A 19,481-nucleotide genomic window follows, 5' to 3' on the forward strand; every position below is an offset into this window, starting at 1 on the left:
CCCTTTCCTACAATGTGACACCTCTAGAAGTCCAACCCTCCCTTCCTTTGTCTAGTTACTTCCCCACAATCTATTGCCCTTTGTTAAAAAGGTAAATAAACACCTGAGTCTAACCATTCCTTTAGGTCTTCATTTCTTTTCTATGAAGGCTTCTGTGCATGTAAAAATTCAAATTTTCACATCTAATAAAGTATATATGCCTTCTCTTCTGTTATTTTTTTGTCTTGTGTCAGTCTAATTCTCAGGTGCCAGTCATTGAAACTATGAGGCTAGAAGAAAGTTTTGCCCCACCCCAATAATGTCCTCACAGTGTGGTCAGGGTTCTGACGTAGGGTGTTTGCTTGGGCTATTCCGTTTGTCTGGGACTTTCCCACCATAGGCTCCTCAATCTTTTCCTTCAAATTTTTATTCTTGCTTACATATCACCTTCCCAATGAAATTTACTCTGATTTTCCTATTTAAAACTGAACTCAATGCTCGCTTTGGCAGCACATACACTAAAATTGGAACGATACAGAGAAGATTAGCATGGCCCCTGCGCAAGGATGACATGCAAATTCGTGAAGCGTTCCATAAATTAATTTTTTTAAAAACTGAACTCATGGCTATCTTCCACTGCTCAGTTTCTTTTTCATAAACCTTATAGCTATCTAAAATACTAAACTGTCTGCTTGCAATTCTTATATATTGTCTGTCTTCCTCTCTACAATGTGAACTCCAAGAGGTCAAGGATTTTTGTCTGTTCTGCTCACTCATGTATCCCAAGTGCCTAGAACAATATGTGGCACACAGTTAGGTACTTAGATTTGGTTGAATGAAAGATGTCTTGATCTTCTTTTGATTATGATGATATATTAACTGAGTATTAGTATTAAGTTATTACAATGCAGAAAAGAGAAATAAATTTCTCACCAAGGAATGCAAAAAGCCCTTTCAAAAAGATTTCCATGTTTAGAACAGAGAAAACAAGGACAATAGTAAATTCCATGTTAAGCTTTACTAGACTAATTTAACAAGTTCATTTAAGCTCTCAATCTTCGTAACATGAATTTCTAATTAACATTCACATTTAATTCAATTATACTGCTGAGCTGACATTCAACTTCATTTATGTCTTAGAGGTGGTCACTACAATGCCTAAGATCTCATGACCAGTTTCATATAAAAGCCTTTGAAACATTTTGAATTCTTTCTTGATAAAGACTTTCAGAGCATTTCTAAATTAAGGTTAATATTGTTGCCCAACTGAATGTTTTCCTATATAGGACACAGAAACCTGTATTTTATTTGGCTATTGTAAAAATTTATGAAAAATTTCACTGTGAAAACAGAATATGTAATTTGCAATAGTTTTATCCAATTTCATGGTAAAAATGTCAGCATGCTGATATTTTTGAATTGGGTGCTTTTGTAAAATTTGAGGATTAAAAATTTTCAAAGTCTCTCTAAATTACACATTGCTGTCAATGTGCTATTTTCCCCATCATAGTTTGCATGGCTTTTTTCCTCTGACAATTATTTTTTATAATGAAAATGTAAGCCCAAGCTTTCTTAAGTCAATAATGGCTAGCATTTGGTAGTCTGGTACACACCTTAGTATAAGATCCAATATTAAACCTTTCAGGAATATTCTTTAACAATGACACTAAAATGCTTCAATCCTATTCTGTGTATCAGGCTGACAGGTTAGAACAAAACTTCCCATTACTAAAGAACTCATGAGAAAAAGTAGAGTAAATGTTCTTTTTCTAAAGGTCCATAATTTGGGGCAAGGTGATAACAGGCTAAAGAGAGTTAGAAGGAACAGTTTAAGGCCTAAAGACAGAAAGAAAAACAATCATAGATGCGATGCGGAAAGTGAAGTTTACTGGAAATTAATTCAACAAATATCTACTACCTGCCAGGCAATAATCTACGTGACAGGGATTCCAGCAGGGATAAGAAAGTCCAAGTCCCTGTCCTTGTGAAGATTTTGGTTCAGAGGGGAAAGCAGTCCAGAAACAGACACATAATAATGCATTTACAAGGTAATGTAGTAGAGATAATGTAATGTCAGGTATTGATAACATGGCTTGAAGAAAGAGAGCCAGGGGAGAGGGTGCAGAGAGGTTGGTGGGAGGGTAGTACCTGTGGGTTGGTTATGGAATCATTGGAAGAGGGACCTGAATGAAGTAAGGATGTTTACCACAGGAAATTTGGAAGGCAAAAAATACAAATGCAAATACTCTGAAACAGGAATACACCTACTGTGTTCCGAGGAACACCAAAGTGACACAGCTGGAACAGAGTGAAAGAGGGAGAGAGAAGGAGATGAGATCAGAGCTATAGGCAGGGCCAGCTTATAGACCGCAATAATAATCATAATAAACACTCCGTAGAGTTTACTGTGTGTCCGGCACTGTTCTACTGTTTTGTCTTTATTAATTCATAGATACTTCTAACAATCCTCTGAGGTAGGTACCAATGTTAGATTTTTGGTGATGGGGAAACTGAGGCACAGAGAAAATAAGAAATTTTCCCAAGAGCCCAAAAATAGTATGGACAGAGTGAACCAAGGCTACCATGCTCCAGAGCCCGCACTCCTCAACACTAAGCCACATGCTTTACCTAGAGCACAGGTCTGAGGGTGATGGAAAGTCAGTGGAGGATTTAAAATAGGGAAGTGACATGATCTGCATTAAAAAAAAAAGTCATTCTGGCTACTGTGTGCAAAGCAGACCATGGAAGGGCCAGAAGTTTCCCACTTCACCGAGGGCTGGAGCCATAGCCCAAACATGACCCTCCTAGTGTCTCCATCTTTGCTGTGCATACAGAGCTGTGGCAGCTATAAACACCCACCCTTAGTGTACAAGGCCAGGAACCCATCCCAGACCCTTCAGCCCAACGACCCTGTGAGGTTACTCATCTACCCCTAAGCTCTCTCCAAGTCCAACCACCATCCTGTAATTTCACCCTCTAAGTCCACCATGCTTCTCCCTTGCCTCTCCTTATTCAAACAACTCCTGAAAGTCTGACTTTCCCGCACTCAATATTTATCTGTGGAAATAGAAAACTCAAATTCTCTATTACTTAGTAACTCAGTAAAACCTTTAATGCAACATATTTAATACATGACGGGCATTTAGTCCACATGGACCACATTTACCAACAGAATTATGCTTTATGTTTCTATAAAATATCACCCATTATGGGTACAATGAAGGCCATATGCCACTTGATATTTATGTTACCAGGTTGTGGCTGCTAGGGTTATGGTAAGATCACAGAACTTCTAGAAATAGTAGACCTGAGTTTATATTCCATTTCTCCCATTTACTGGATCTACGACCCTGGCCAAGTGTTAACTGCATAGCTTTAACCTATAAAATGACAGCAGCACCTAGGTGAGAAAGCTGTGAGGAGTACAGGTACAACACGCAACCTGGTAAATATTAGGAGCTAAACGTGGGTTTTTAAAGCTTTTCAATCCATTTCTTCCTTCTTTCTAAGGAGCTATGTTTTTCTTTTTAATACTCAAAAGCACAATTCCTCAGCCTCATTTCCCTAGTTTTTACTTTTACAATTTATTTTTAATAAATTTGTGATATTCTAATTTCTCATAGATACACATAAATTAAAACAAAAGCATGTTTATTTATATGTTTTTGGAGACTCTAATTTCTGAATCTGGATGTAAATGAACAGACAGCAAAAGTGCAGTCCACACATCCAATAATGGGATGTGATGCCACTTACCCACGGAGCACAGTCTCTCACAGCGTATCTCAGTACTGCCCACTTCTTGGGTAGAAGGTCATTCAGAGCTTAAAATTCTGCCAAGGAGCTTTAAGCTCAGCTTCATAAAGAACCCACCCTCATCTCTCCGCCTGGTGAAACTGGGACTTTGAATACAGTGTTTAATTTGGGAACCTCTGTACTGACACTGCGTGGGTAAAAAGTTGCCAGAAATAACAATAACGTTTTGATTATATATATATCCTCTTCCTTTCTTTTAGTTATTCTTGTAAAAAAAACTATGTATACACTAAGCTCTTACTCAAAGAAAAGTCCTTTTAATACTAAGTTTAAAAGCAACCTCTAGATCCTGCAGCATGTTACCTTTACATGCACCAATAGCTGCAGATTCTGAAAAATGTACAACCACTATAAAATATCATGTTCAGCACAAAAGCATCCTTTGGGTAAGGGTAAATTACTCCTTTGATCTTAATGAGCTCTACATTTAGGCTTAGGAACTGTAATACCTAACTTTATTTAAAGAAGGGGGTTGCCCTTATGGAAGCAAACCAAATACTTGTTGGAGCTAATCCAAACGAGGTCTGAAAATATTAGAAGTATATGGGAGCAATCTTGCTGGAACATTCATGGCTACTAATCCCAAAGAGTAATTTTGCAGACATGGCTGTGTCCTGTGGGTCCCTCCCCAAAATGACTTCATCAGAAGATGAATGACCTTCCCAGAAATTAGTCTGCTTACTTGAATCCTCACTAAAACATCAACGTTTCATGAAACTGAGCCATTTATCAGTGTTTCTCAGTGAGGGCACTACTGGCCTTCTAGCAGACAGTTCTTTGTGAGGGTCTGTCCAATGCACTGCAAGAATGTTAGCATCTCTGACTCTTAGGCACTAAATGCCAATTGGACCCTATATGACAATAAAAAATAACATCCTCACCCTGCTGAGAGCCCCTGATTGGCCTTTTATAACCAAAGTAAAATTTTTCATTGGCAAAATTAATTTGTAAACAATTAGAACTAAAATTTTGCCCTGTATTCAACCCAGTTTTTAAACAATTAAAGCAGATTTAGAAGGCCTATAGAGTATTGGCTCAGTCTGCCACAGTTGCCATAAGAAAATCTTTTTAAAATACTCAGTTTTATTGTCAAGTTCACATTTTGTTGTAAGACTGTTAAATCAACAATTTTTAGAATGTGAACGTCATGAATACTTGTCCTAATAAATGCTACATTATAAATAGATCTGCTTTAGTATCTCATTCATAAAAGAGCCTTAAGATCCATCAGAACAATTACTATTCCAGAGAATGATAACCTGTCATGAAATCTATTTAGACTCAATATAATGCCATTTTCAAAAACATTCCTGTAGGTAGATGTTCTACTGTGATGCTTAACATCACAGTAGAGGAGTTCACTTAAAACCAGTGGGACTCTAAAAAGTCACAGTGAAAGGATCACATGTTTATTTGTGAAAGTTTTACATGCTTTCATCTCAGCACTGCTTCATGTCGAGTTGTCAAGTGACTGAATGTGCTAAGCGCACCACATCGTTTGTTAATAATTGTGCCCACCCAAGCTGGGAGGGGACCGTGCTTCAGAACTCTCCAAACAGAAAGACAGAACTGTAAATCTCAAATAACAGGACACAGAAATCAGCTGAGAGTCTTATTCATTTCACAGAATTTCTATTCCTTACCTCAGGTAATCCCAAAGAGTTTTTCTCTGCCTTTTCCAGAAGAGAATCCATCATTTCAAATCATAGGAAGCAGCAAGAAAAAACATGCTTCATTCGCCTTAAAACCATATTCCTGGCCTACCCGCTTAGCAATTTCACTCATAGGAGTGGCAGGATTGAAGTGAAGGCAGGTCTGGAGTCCTAACGTGGCTCTGAGAGCTCTGCAGGTACACTTCACTGATACTCCTGCGTCCTTCTCTTCCCCAAAAGTTCTAGAAATGAAATACTAAGTTGGGTTCAAGCAGGCCTGTACAAGGAGACTCCTGTCCAGCTAAGAACAACACTGAGAGCCACTCCTGCCTTTCATCAAGACTTATCACTGTTCAGGCATCCTATGAAAAAACATAATATACAGTGTCCCTTCAGGAGAGGCAGTTGTGACCACACCCCTGCGAATGGTACAGGATGCAATCGCCCCATCCTCCCCTCAGCTTCCTTCCTTTGCTTTTCCAAGGAAGAATTCCAAAGAATGAGTTATGTGTGTACACACACACACACACACACACACACACACACACACACATACACACACACATTCATACTCAGAGTGGGCTGATCTCAGGGAGCTGCTGTCACACAGAGGGGAGCTTTCTGTTTGATTTACTGAGAATGGAGTGGCCACTATCTGGGAACTCTAATTTACTATTACCATTAATCAGATATAGCATTCATTTAGGTTACTGAAATAGGCTTTCAGTATCCTAACCTATGTAGCATGGAATTTGTGGGCTTGTGATTTCAAACTACACAAAAGGATGTAAACTTTTTCAAATATCAGAGGTTTAGTGAAAATCCAAAAATGTAGTTATCAATCCAGAAGTTTTTTCCAGACCTGACTCCTAATGCAAAGTGGATACAATCGTCAGTCTATGCTGGGAAGAGCCTGGGGTAGGGGAGTCCACAATTCAGATGCATTGTTCTTAAATGGAGAAAGGGGCCTCCTGAAGCTGTTGGTCCACCTGGGGTGCGATTATTAAGAGCTGGTTCAGTGGGTAAATGTGATCTATGGTGGCAAGACGGTTTCTTTCCAGCAAACTTCCAGGAAAGCAAGATGAAATGTCTTCATTTGTCACATGCTTTTGCTGTGAAGTGAGGCACACTGGTCTGCAGCTCCACGGTGGCTACAATTTTCCCCTCCTGCTCCTTTAGCCCACTGGCTGTTTGCCATGACGTTTCAAGGGGCCACAGAGCTTTGGGCTGGTTCTGGAATAGACTGAGTGAACACAGCAAGCCTGGCACTCCAGAATCACTACCACCCTGTCCAGGCCTCTTCTGGACATGCAAACCCAGCCAAGACTTAGAAAAAACCACTGCAGATTTTGGAGTGTGTCCTAGCAAACAACAATAAAAGCAAGCATGTACAGAATGCCTACTATGTACCAGGGACACATTGTAGATGCTTTAAAAATAGTCTCTAATGAATGCCACTGTGCTCCAAGGCCGAGGTCTATTGTGTTATCAGGCCCATGTTACAGATGAGGAAACTGAGGCTTACTGCAAGAGGAAGTAACAACAGCTGGGTCTGAAAGATCCAAATGATTCCCGAGCCCCAGGCCCTTTTATAACACACAGCCTCTGTCAGCACTCCTGAAGATGCCAGCCACCTCCCTGATTCACAGGTGGTCAATGGGTCTGCAGCAGACTCAGGCATTAGGACATTAGGAAAAATAAATCTAGAAAGGATAAATTCATTTACTTTTATTGGCATCAAAGGTGGCTACAACCTATGAACAACAGACTTCTCAACAATGTCAGCATTTCTGTTTTTACCCCCCAGTCAAAGAAAGTATATAATCTTGAACTCTTGACTACTTCCCAGTTATGGCCCAAAGACTCTCCATGGGATTGAAGAGCTATGTGTTCTGCTATTGGTGCAACTCTTACTGCCACCCAGTCCTAGCCCACCTGATACTCCACCACTCTGGCCCTCTAAGCTATGATTCTTTGCTTTCCAAATATATAGAATTTGCCAGATAAGCCACTTTAGGTTGAACTCTGGTCCACCCATGTGTCACTGAGGTCACATGGGACAAACAAGCTATTTCCCATGTAAAGGAAACCTAGTTTCCCAGAGCACAAGTCATTATGTCAACAGAACTAGATTTCCAAGTTGACGAGGAGACATAGAGGGGAGTCAGGGAGGTTAGGTGCTGGAGCTCAGCCTTAAGGCTATCACATACACGCACCCTCTCACGGGGATGGCATCTCCCTCACACAGGGAGTTCAGGCAGTGTCTCTTCAATCACAGTACACCACTGTACTGAGAAGGTACAGCCAGAGGACCATGGTGTCAGACTTCAGAATTTACATATGCTATTCCTTTCTCCAAGCCACACCACTGTGTGAAGAAGATGAGCAACCCTAGGTAAGATGGGAAAGCGCATTCACATGAACTTTGTATCCATATAAAACACCTTCCCATTTTCACTTATCATGGTATCATATGGTGCTGGGCGCTGGGAGAACTTCTGTTTTAGAGCGAGAGAGGGAGAAACATGAAATAACAAATACAAAATAAATTATTTGATAATGATTATGACACACACTACAAAGGAAAAAGAGAGGGCCACTGGGAATGGATGAGCCACCGACATGGCCCAGGTTAGAGCAGGAGGGAAAGCTCCCTCGTGGAATCAACGCATGAACTAAGTTCTGAAGGATGACTAAGAATTGCGTGGGGAGGCGAGGGGAGAGGGCAGAGAGGGTGTTCCTGGCAGAAAACCTGTGGGGAGGCCCCACAGCACTTTCAAGGGCTGAAGGACAACCTCTGTGACTAGAGCACAGAGGATGATGGGGAGATGAGGCCGGTGAAGAAGAAAAGACTAGAAATTCTAAGCATGGTTTATAAGGAGAGAAAGGGAAGCTTAAGAGTAAGGGAATGGAAAGTGTCCCTTTTCCCCACTGAAAGCCAATTGATTACCACGGTTGTCAACATTCAAAGCTATTGATCTAGCAAGGGCGCTCTGCGTGGAACTGTGCTTTGTGGATGCTCAATGCATTAATCATTGAAAATTAAAGACATCACTTAACTAAAGTAGCTTATTCCCAGAAGTTCACAGAATATTTATTAAGAGTAAAGCAGAGAGAAGAGAAGGCACGATTCTTAGATTATGATACAAATTGGCAATGGAAAAATTCAGCAATGTCTGTTCCATCTACCTTTATTCTGGCATCAAAACCACAAACAGAACCAAGATCAGCACATCAGGAAGGAACAACTCTTTTCCTGAAAAGTCTATCATGAATTTCCTCTGCATTTATGCATTTTTTTCATGCCTCTGAGTCTGACATCACTCATATGCATTATTTGAGTCTTGCAGCAAGTGTCTGCTTATCTGCTACAATTTTTATTGGCGGATTTTTCTATCAATACTATGTCCAGAAAGCAGCCAGATGAATCTTTGTCTCATCATCATTCTGCTTTCAGATTCCAAAATCAACTAATGGAAATATACATCAGAGTGTGTATAAATCAGAAAACTTTTTGAACATATGTTCAAAATCGAGATAGCTGCTAAAAGATGAAAGGAAGGGCCTCAAATCTAAACTTCAGTTGACCCATGCACATGAAATACATGATTTTTAAAATTTAGATTAGAAAGTGGTGGGCAATCAACTCCAATAGAAATAATAATAATTATCTTCTATTATCTGTTAAGAACTTACTTTGTGCCAGACACTGTAAGTGTGTATACACACTCCCTCATTTAATCCTCAGGATAACCTTCTGGAATAGTCATTACAATCCAGTTTCACAAAATAAGAAAACTAGGGAATAGAGAGATTGAATGACTTGCTCACACAAGATCACATAGCAAGGACACCAGCTGAATTTCAAATCTAGGGTCTGCATGATGTCAAGGCTTACCCACACACTTCCCACTGTTGTACAACTTCCTTCAACAATAACTAACAACCAACCATTCACCAAGTGCCAAAAACTGTGCTCAGTACTTCCGAATCATTCACTGATAAAATTCTCACAACAATTCTGAGAGGTATTATTATCCTGAAGCTGAGAAAACTGAGCTCGAAGAGGTCTAGTAACTTGATCGAGGGCACACAATGGCAATATTGAAAGGCACAGAGGAAGGCTGTTCAGGAGCCTGCACCATTTCACAACAGCAACAGTTCTGGGGTATTCTGGGTTCAGTAAAAATAAGTATGGACATACTGTCATAGTGTTTTGCAGTTTTACTTGGATATTATCATCATGTTTAGGAAGAGAGTGAAGTCCCCAAAGGCCTGGTTTTCTTATCTTAGGCAGAATAAGAAATCCCTTTATCAAAGTCCATTCAAGCCACAATATCAGAATTGTGATCCACTGCTTTCATAAACAAGAATAAATGACCCTCCCTTCTCTGTTTCTAACAGACTGAGACACACAAGCAGATGTAAAGTGCCAAAAACTCTGAAAGGCATACACAGTTAAAAAATAATTGTTCTTTCCCTTTCAGTAATTTCCACTATAGAATTAAAGACCCAGCTATAGTAGTGTCTTCTTTATTTGAGTGACATGTACCTTGAAGCTTTAAGGATATATTTTTCCTTATGAGTGAATTTTGCATTAATAGCTAAGGATATTTTCCCTTACCAATGACTCTTATATTAATCTTATATTAATGTAAAGACAAATGTTTTTAAATGAAATATGAAAGCAGTTTATATACAATCCCACCTTCCTCATGCAATTCATAATGAATGCTCAATTGCCTGGTTAATGAGTTCTGCAGCTACGCTACTTCTTAGTTCAAATAAAAATATATTACTGTAAAGCAGAGCAAATTTAAGAATAAGTTTTAGGTATGTAAATTCTGCAAATAAAATAAAACCAACAGAGAAAGATATAAAATTATTATATTTGAGTATGGGTGTTCTTTGTTTCTGTCTGTCTGTAAAATGAGATTATTATCCAATAATGCTTTATATATGGCTGAGATGAACTCAATTAACTCAAGAATATATCCTGGAGATTCTCCACTGAAAGCAAATATATAGAGACTCCACTATATTCACATTAGGAACGTTTTCAGAACCAGCATTTACAATTTACCTCTGTAGAGCATGATGAGCTATAGTATATAGTATATATAGAGATGGTATAGTAGGAAGACAAACAAGTACGGGGAAAATAAAGACAGGAAGGGAAGACACTAACAGGAGCATAAAACTTTTTGCCTGTATTTAAGTCTAGAAACAATGCTCCTCAAAAGATGGGCTATTGAAAAGCACTGGGCCATGACCTTTTTGTTAATGATCTAAGTATGGAAATTGAGTGTTAGCCTTTAGAAAACTGACAGAAATTTGTCAGAGTAATTTTAAGTCTGTTCAATCTAATAATGAAAATGTGGACTTATCTTTCGTAGGTCTTATTTTCATTCCATTTCATTTCTTAATAGTTTATTTTTATTCTTTTACAAACTATCAGCTTCTGTGATGGATTTAACTGACCATAGGCATTTTGAGGGGCACTGGTGGTCTCTACGTAAAGGAATCCAGCCATGCTTGGTCATCCACTAAGGCTCCTAGCCCAGGACTTAATACAAAAGTGGCTTTCTGTGATATCATTTCAAAAGATTAGGGGCCAGAAAGGATATAGTGAATAAATATATCTGAACTTCTCATAATAACTTATTATGAATTTGTCAGCAACATATAAATCTATGTGAGTTTGTGAATTCACCAAATTTCTTTTAGTTTGTACCACCTCTTAGAATAACATTTTAGTAAAATTTTCTAAAAATTACTTTCAACAGTGTAGAACTATATATCACTTATTATAAATGTATATCTTTCCACTTTCAAAAAGACCTTTGAGTTTTAACACTTGAAGATTCAGTGAACTTTATCACCACATCTATACCCTATCTGTGAATTTTTGCTGCCATGAAACTATTGCTGCAGGCTGTTCTCAAAAACCAGGTCATTTTAACTGGTTTGGTAATCGGACTGGATCCCTAACGGCTCTCTAATGATTTTCATGATATCAATGACAAAAGTAGTAAGAAGCACAAAGTACCAATACAGCATTCTAGCCATAAGTACATGGGACACAGATCTCACTTGTTAGTTTTCCTGTCTCCGGGTAAACTTTGAATGATCATCCTGTCCCTTATCGGAGACTCACATTCTAAACAGTACTAAAGTTAAACTGCAGATCTGTTCTCAGAATTCCTGCTTCCAGTCATCTGGTGGCCCCCTGCAGTTGCTGTGCTGGCTGTGTGAGTGTTGCCAAGAATAACTCTTTCCTCTTCCAAGTTGAACTTGGTGTTTCTAAAAGGTGTGAGAGGGAAAACCTGGGCGATTGTACACACAATGGACAAAGTCACAATAATAGCAACTGCGTTCTAGTTGCCAAGATTTCTAGCCAGGAAGAATGAAAAATGAAGACTTTCTTCCCCTAAGTAATTGCATCTCATTTTTAAAGAGAAGGAATTCAATCTTTAAATATCCAAGTTCATTCTGTGATGATTTAAAGTTGGAAGTTGCCATATACTAAATGTGTTCATTATGCCTTCTTAACATGTTTAAAATCCAATTTAAGACATTTTCTCATTGAGTCAGTTAATTATATGACTAAGAGCTCTCTGAAAGCTTGCAGGCATAGAAAGCAGCCCTGGTTCTACAGCCAAAAGGCACATTTACTAGCTGTGTGACCTTGGCCAAACAATTAACATTCCCAGACTTTAGTTCCCTCATCTATAAAATGGGGATAATAACAATGCATAACCAGCACAATTTTGAGAGGATTATAAAGCTACATAAAGCTAGTAGACAGTGCCTAGCACAATTTATCCGTTGTCGGTAAATCTTATCTATGAGTGGTGGTATTATTCACAACAGACAGGACCGTAATCACTGAAATATCTAGAGAAGTTTTTATAATTTTATTTCTGTGACAAATTCAGTAAGTAGATTAATGATAGTCCACCAGGAAAGCAGCTGGCTTGAGGAACTGACCTCTGGAATCACCCCAATCTGATTTATCTAACATGACTAAACCAGGCTCAAATTCAGTATTTTTATTAAAATTTAAAGAACATCTTTAGAGAAAAAAACTGCCTTAACTAAAGGAATTATAACTATGTTAATTCTTTTTATTATACTATATACATTTGTTTTAGCAATCACTGTAGGAAAGGTTAAGTGGAGCAGATAAAACTACAGTCACAAGACATCTTTGTAAAAGTAGATGGCATTCATCCAAATGCCTTTCCTGGAACAAACTGTAACAACTCCATGCACTCCCACCCTTCCCTACCAAGCTGTATTTAAGGGTCTGTAAGCATTTCCATTATAAACTGCTATCATCAGGATTTGTAATTTTACTTTCTAATCTGTTTTAGAGTTTATATATAAACATCTCAATCAAACTTTAAAAAGCCTATTGTTTTTTAAATCTAAAAACTTCCTTCACTGAAAGATAATAGTACAAGGGAAAAACAAAAATAACAGAAACACCATAAAAGTAAGGATTACTTTACACATGAAAACAAAAATTATCTGCAATGGTTTAATAAGCAAAATAAAATGCATGTTCAAGAAATAAGTGCCACCAAAGATTATATAAATTTAGTAGCCACTGTGTCATGATCTGTAAAAGTTATAAACTATATCAGTGTCCAAAAATAAATTAATAGGTACTTTATGGCACAGCAAATTACAGGATATTATGCAGCCATCACATGATGTTCCCACATAATTTTTAATGACATGGAAGATGTTCATGATATAATAAGTGAAAAAATATACTATAGAGCTATATGCACAATATGACCTTAATCAGGTTTAAACATGCATATAGTATTTATAAAAATGAAGTTGTGTAAAAGGAAAATTCAAAATGTTCAATTATTGTTTGGCAGAAAGACTTCAATGTTCCTTATATTCTTCCATATTTTCCAATTTGTCTATAATGAACTTGAACAATCAGAAAAGAGAGGCTTCAATCTGGTTTAGTGTGACAGAGAAATAGAGAAAAAAATGAAGTTTGGCATCTCTGTCTTTGTATGTCCTCTGTGTTTCCCTTGAAATTTTTGTACTTAATCATTTGAAAATATTACTTAAATTGCGGATTTAAGAAGCACGCTCATTCAAAGTTTTTATTTATCAAGTGGAGTTGCCCCCCCAAAGTGACCTTGTAGCTAACCACATATTATCAATAACCCATGTCTCAAGATGGTAAAAAACACAAGTGTCATCTCTCATACGGATAGCTCTAGGGGACAAATCACAGAATCAGGACCCATCTAGTCAGGGAATAGTAAAAAAGGAAAAAAAAAAAAAGTTGAAGCAAAAGGTATCACATAAAAACTAGTTTGAATCTGAGTTTGAAATTGCATTCAAATCTTCAAGTACACAACAGTCATCAACCCAAAGAGACATGTCCAAATGGAATTATGACATCAATTTAAATCAAACACAAAACAATATCAAAAGAATTCAGTCCCAGCATATCTCAGGGCTCTTTAACTCCTACTGGAAACACAGCCACACACAAATGCACACACACAGAAAAATCACAGTACAATCAACTATTGTAAGCATTTGTGACCATAGATATAATGTCCACTTTTTCTTTAAAGGAACCTGAATAAATTTTACCAGAAAAACAATTTTTATTTTTTCAAAGTAACATTTTAAAAATTGTGTATTATTAGTATGTCGATTATGCCCCTATTTAAAAAAAAAAACCTTCTGTGTCATTATTTATCAGCTACTATGCAAAATAATTTCACATGTGATCTTTTAAAATCTTGTCCTCTTAAACCAGTATTAGAAAATCTGGTCCACTGTCATATTCAATCCCCTCTATCAGCCAATATTCTTTGAAAATAAGAACCATATTTTATTAATCTTCATATTCTTAACAATTATCTAATGCTGAGAAACATCTAATACATGTTTTTGATTAAATAAATAAGAAATGACTCCCTATCTCAGTTTTTGTTTCCCTCAAACTATGCCTCAAACATCGTAAGTGTGAAACACTTCATAACTTTCAGCCTCCTAATTTATATATTTAGGAGTAATGGTTAAAACAAAAATTTGAAGAAATACTAACAGTGGAACAGACACAAGCCACATTTAAATAACCTCATTATGCTGAAAAGTAAAAAAGGAGTATCTGATAACAAAACATAAATTAAATAGCTTTTTATTCTTTAGTGAAAAAAAACAGAAAAGAGTAACAAACTCTATAAAAATTACTTTTTGATGATGCTCAAATTTCATAAGCAGGCCAAGGAAGATTTAACCACATTAATTCCCAAATTAAATGGAAATCAATTTGGTTGAAGCAACACATGAGTCAGTGCCAAGGAAACGTAGTTCAGACTTTTAGTGATAAGACAATGAATAAACTTTTCAAATCCTGACGTGAGACAAGGGGAGTCTCACATAAAACCTGAGGCAAATTAGATTTTGATCACTTTTAATTCTTTCTCAGCTTAAGGTTATCTTCTTGGAAGAATTGCACTCTTGATCTACAGTGCTAAAGATTATCTGGGTGTAGTTTTTTCAGAAATGGCCTCAGAATAATTAATGAATGAATAAGGCAAAACTTTCATTTTACAAATTGATCATGCAATTAAGAATTGTAACATCTGAAAGGGCTTAGAATAAGCTTTTCCTCCCCATTTCTTACCAGCAGATGAAATCAACGCTGCTAAATTCAAAGTAGAAAATGTGAATCAACCCAACAAAACATAAAGGAGAAAAAAAAGGAAAGAAAACCAAGAAGAAGCATATTTTTTCTTGGCACAAGTTTACTCTGATGGTTCTTAAAATAGCATTTTTATAATTCTTTGAAAAACAGATTTCATTGTAACTGTGTTTAGATTACTTTCTCACTCATTACTCTGAGAGCAGCAAAGCCAAAAAACCCTCCTCTTCAGCCTTTATTTAGGATGTGGGTCAATGCGACTGCCCTAACAGTAGAAAAATAAAGTAAAATAAATGTCCACATAAAATGTTCACTAAAAATGAATCAGCAATGGAATCTTCAAGCTGGCCATTGGTTTTCCATTGTGTCAGGGATTATAAAGAGGCAGGTTCAAGTTTAGTAACAGCCAGAAAATGTTTCTTATATTATAATAAATAAGAGATCCGGGAAGTCAGGAAGCAGACCCTTACCTCCTACCAGAAGGGCAAGAGTTTCTCGGACTCCAGACCCAGCTGAGGTTGGAAGGGTCCTTCAGAAGGCAACATCTCTATGCTAAGGCTTCCCATGGACTGTGATTTGGAAGCTTAGTGTGAAATAAAGAAGTGAGATTTCCTAAACTGCCAGGAGTGTACTATTTAATGCAAGGCATGGCTGACATCAGCTCTTTAACTAGTTTAAACTGAAATAAAATTAAGCATAATATTAAACAAGACAAAACAATAAAGTCTCTTCAAAGTTAAGATTAAAAGGAGGCAAACTGATGAACCACAGTATTCCCCCTTGGAGCAATATTGCTTTGTAACTTAAATAAGGCCTTCTTAAACTCAAATCCTCAGTCTTTTTTTGCAGAAATGGAAAAGCTGGTGATCAAATTCATGTGGATTTGCAAGGGGCCAGGAAGAGCTATAACAATCTTGTAAAGAACAAAGTTGAAGGTACATATTCCTAGTTGGAAAACTTACACAAAGCTAGAATAATCAAAACAGTGGTAGTGGTATCTGGGTAGACATATGGACCGATGAAATAGATTTGAGAGTACAGATATATACCCATAGATTTAGGATCAATTGATTTTCAATAAGGGTATCATGAACATTCAACGAAGAAAGAATAGTCTCTCCAACAAATGGTTCTGGGATGACTGTATTTCCATGTGTATAAGAATGAACTCAAACCCCTGCCTCACACAATATAAAAAATTAACTCAAAAATGGATCAACAAACTAAATGTAAGAGCAAAAATATTAAACTTACAGAAGAAAACACAGAGATAAATCTTCATCACCTTAGATTTGGCAAGGGAATCTTAATTATGGTAACAAAAGAACAACAGCAACAAAAGAAGAAGTAGGGAAGTTGATCTTCATCAATTAAAAAGTGTTGTGCTTCAAAGGACCATCAAGAAAGTGAAAAGGTAATGTACAGAATGGCAGAAAGTACCTGCAAATCATACACCTGCTAAGGGTCTAGTATCCAAAATATAATAAAGAACTTTTACAACTCAACTAGAAAGACAAACAACCTAATTAAAAAATGGGCAAACAACATAATTCAAAAATTTAATATTGTGCTTGAATAGACATTTCTCCAAAGAAGATATATACAACTGGCCAATAAGCACATAAAAACATGCTCGACACAATTAGTCATTAGGAAAATGCCAATCAAAACTACAATGAGATACCACTTCATGCTCAGAAGGAAGGTTATACTAATATTAAGTGTTGGCAAGGATGTAGAGAAATTAGAACCTTCATGCAGCTGGTGGGAATGTAAAATGGAGTACCTGCTGTGGAAAAGTTTGGAGGTTCCTCAAAAAGTTAAACATAGAAATATCATACAACCTAGCATTTTCACTCATATGTGTAGATATCCAAAGAATTGAAAGTAATTATTCAAATATTTGTAGATGAATGTTCATATTAGCATTGTTCATAAAAAGTGAAAGGTTGAAATAACCCAAATAGCCATCAACAGATGAATGAATACACAAAATGTGGTATATACCACATTATAGTCATATTCTTATGACTGTATAATGAAATATTATTCAGTCATAAGAAGAAATGAAGTACTGATACATGCTACAGCATGGATTAACATCAAAAACATTATGCTAACTGAAAGAGCCACATATAAAAGATAATATATTGTATGTTTCCATTTGAATAAAATATTCAGAATAGGTAAATTCGTAAGACAGAAAGCAAATTGGTGGTTGCCAGGGCCTGGCATATGTGGATTGGAAGTGACCGTGTAATGGATATGGAGTTTTCTCTTAGGATGATGAAAATGGTTTGGACCTTGATTTAGGAGGCAGTTGTACAAAATTATAAATGTATTAAGTGCCACTGAACTGTATTATCTGAAATAGTTAATTTATGCCATGTGCATTGTGCCTCAATTGAAAAGAGTAAATGATATATATATATATATATATGTTTTTTAATTAAAGCATTATTTTTATATTAAAGCATTATTATTATATATGTTTATTCATTAAAGCATTATTTGTTTGTAATAGAAGAAGACTGGAGAAAATTTAAATCCTCATCAGACGTACTGGTTAATAAATTATGTTACACCTTGACAATAAAACAATTTGCAAATGTACAAGAATGGGAGTCTTTTTATATACTGCCATGGAAAAATCTGGAAACCATATTAAGTGAAACAAGGTGTAGAAGAATACACACACACACACATATAGCTACTTTTTATAGAAAAAGGGAAATTAAAACATTTGCATTTGCTTGTATATACACATATGTATGCATATGTGTATATGGACAGTATACACATATATATGTATATGCATATCTACATATTCTACCCCACACATAGAGTATATATCCACCTCTCTCTATATATATATGGAAACTCATATAAACCTGAAACTAATAAGCATTGTTACCTATTGGAGGGAAAGAGAGAAATTTGGAAATGCAGGAGAGGTTAAAGGGATACGTTTCAATTTATATCTTCATGCATATAAAAAAACATTTTGAGCTGTGCGACTATATCACTTAAACCAAAAAAAGAACTTCATCGCATGGTTATTTAAATATGGCAAAAGGCTCCATATTAAAATTATTGTAACAAAACTAGTTTTAAATAAAATTAGAAACTGGAGGTATTTTCAAGTTTTGCAAATCACTGCAAGTCAAGGTAAAGTTGATAAAGCTCAAAAAGGACAGAGTGCGCATACCAGGTGCAAGGGACTGTGTTCTCCATCTGGTAGCAGTAGATGCTCTAGTTTGCCTTCATTATTTATAAGTTACCTGGCTTTAAAAAGACATATACAGCCACTGACTCAAATGGAAACTGCACTTCCATCTCACTTGGCAGTGCATGTTCTAAACCAGGGTAGCTGAGATGATCATACTATACTTTAAAAATATAACTGGCTTCCCAGAAGACAGCTGGTTAGCCAGAGACGGGTAAGATTCCTCAAGGGAGGAACAACCTAAGACAGGCACAGTCGCAGGGGGGCCATCAGGTGAGAAATTGGGGATCAATAGAGGTGAGGCTTAGAACCTCACCCCCCCTGTTTTGAGAGAAATCTTCTGCATCCGTGGATGTTTTGTTGCCCTTGTCTAGCTTGGATTAATACTTAGTCTATAGGCACAGACCTGATCATTTACATTTGCCCTCTTACAGCACTAAATTATGTTTTCTACCTTTATCTTGGGTCTACCTACCACTTCAGCATTTTATTTAAAAAAAATAATAATAATAAGGGAGAAATGTGGGATTCACATATAAATCAAGTATAAAAATCAAATGAATAATCATATCTGACTTGATTGTTTATAGTTCATAATGCGTGATCAAAACCGAAAGTTTCTGTGATATGACTGCCCTTGCACTGTTCACCATGTAAGAACTTATTCACTATGTAAGAACTTGTTCACCATGTAAGAACTTGTTCGTTATGCTTCAGAAGATTGGAGACTGTTGAGAATTAGGCTTGGGGTTGATTAATGATTGTGCATTGAGTCTCCTATACAGAATTTTATTGTTGTTAACAACCATTTGATCAATAAATATGAGAGATGCCCTCTCAAAAAAAAAACAAAAAAACAAAAAAATATAACTGGCTTCAATATTAGTAAGAATTACATTGGAGATGGTAGACGGACTACAAGTCATTTTTATCTACTCTTTCTATTTTCTGTATTCCCATGTTTTTCACTGAACTTAAGTTTCATTAGGGATACATCTATTTTTTATAAGACAGGTGATTCTAGTGGCAGTATGGAGGATGAGTCGCAGCCAGAGGAGATTGGCAGCAGGAACATGAGTCACAAGTGTGCTCCAAAGTTAGGCAACAGATGACA

General features: G+C 36.7%; 1 protein-coding gene and 1 non-coding gene across 4 annotated transcripts in view; one reads left to right on the forward strand and one right to left on the reverse strand.

Annotated features, from left to right (window-relative positions):
- The window catches only part of HECW2 (HECT, C2 and WW domain containing E3 ubiquitin protein ligase 2), a 343,025-nt gene that overhangs the window by 151,355 nt on the left and 172,189 nt on the right, over positions 1-19,481 (reverse strand). The window contains exon 1 of one of the 3 annotated variants that reach the window (XM_036927906.2): positions 5,439-5,879. The exons of the other annotated variants lie outside the window; for them this stretch is intronic. The gene's annotated coding sequence lies outside the window, so the exon portion shown is untranslated. Of the gene's footprint in view, positions 1-5,438; positions 5,880-19,481 lie in introns of those variants that run through there. 3 annotated transcript variants of the gene reach the window in all.
- LOC118933632 (U6 spliceosomal RNA) lies at positions 474-580 on the forward strand. Its single transcript, XR_005033199.2, has one exon. It is a non-coding gene; the product is annotated as a U6 spliceosomal RNA (small nuclear RNA).

The sequence above is a fragment of the Manis pentadactyla genome, chromosome 6 (assembly GCF_030020395.1).
Source record: "Manis pentadactyla isolate mManPen7 chromosome 6, mManPen7.hap1, whole genome shotgun sequence".
NCBI classification, from domain to species: domain Eukaryota; kingdom Metazoa; phylum Chordata; class Mammalia; order Pholidota; family Manidae; genus Manis; species Manis pentadactyla.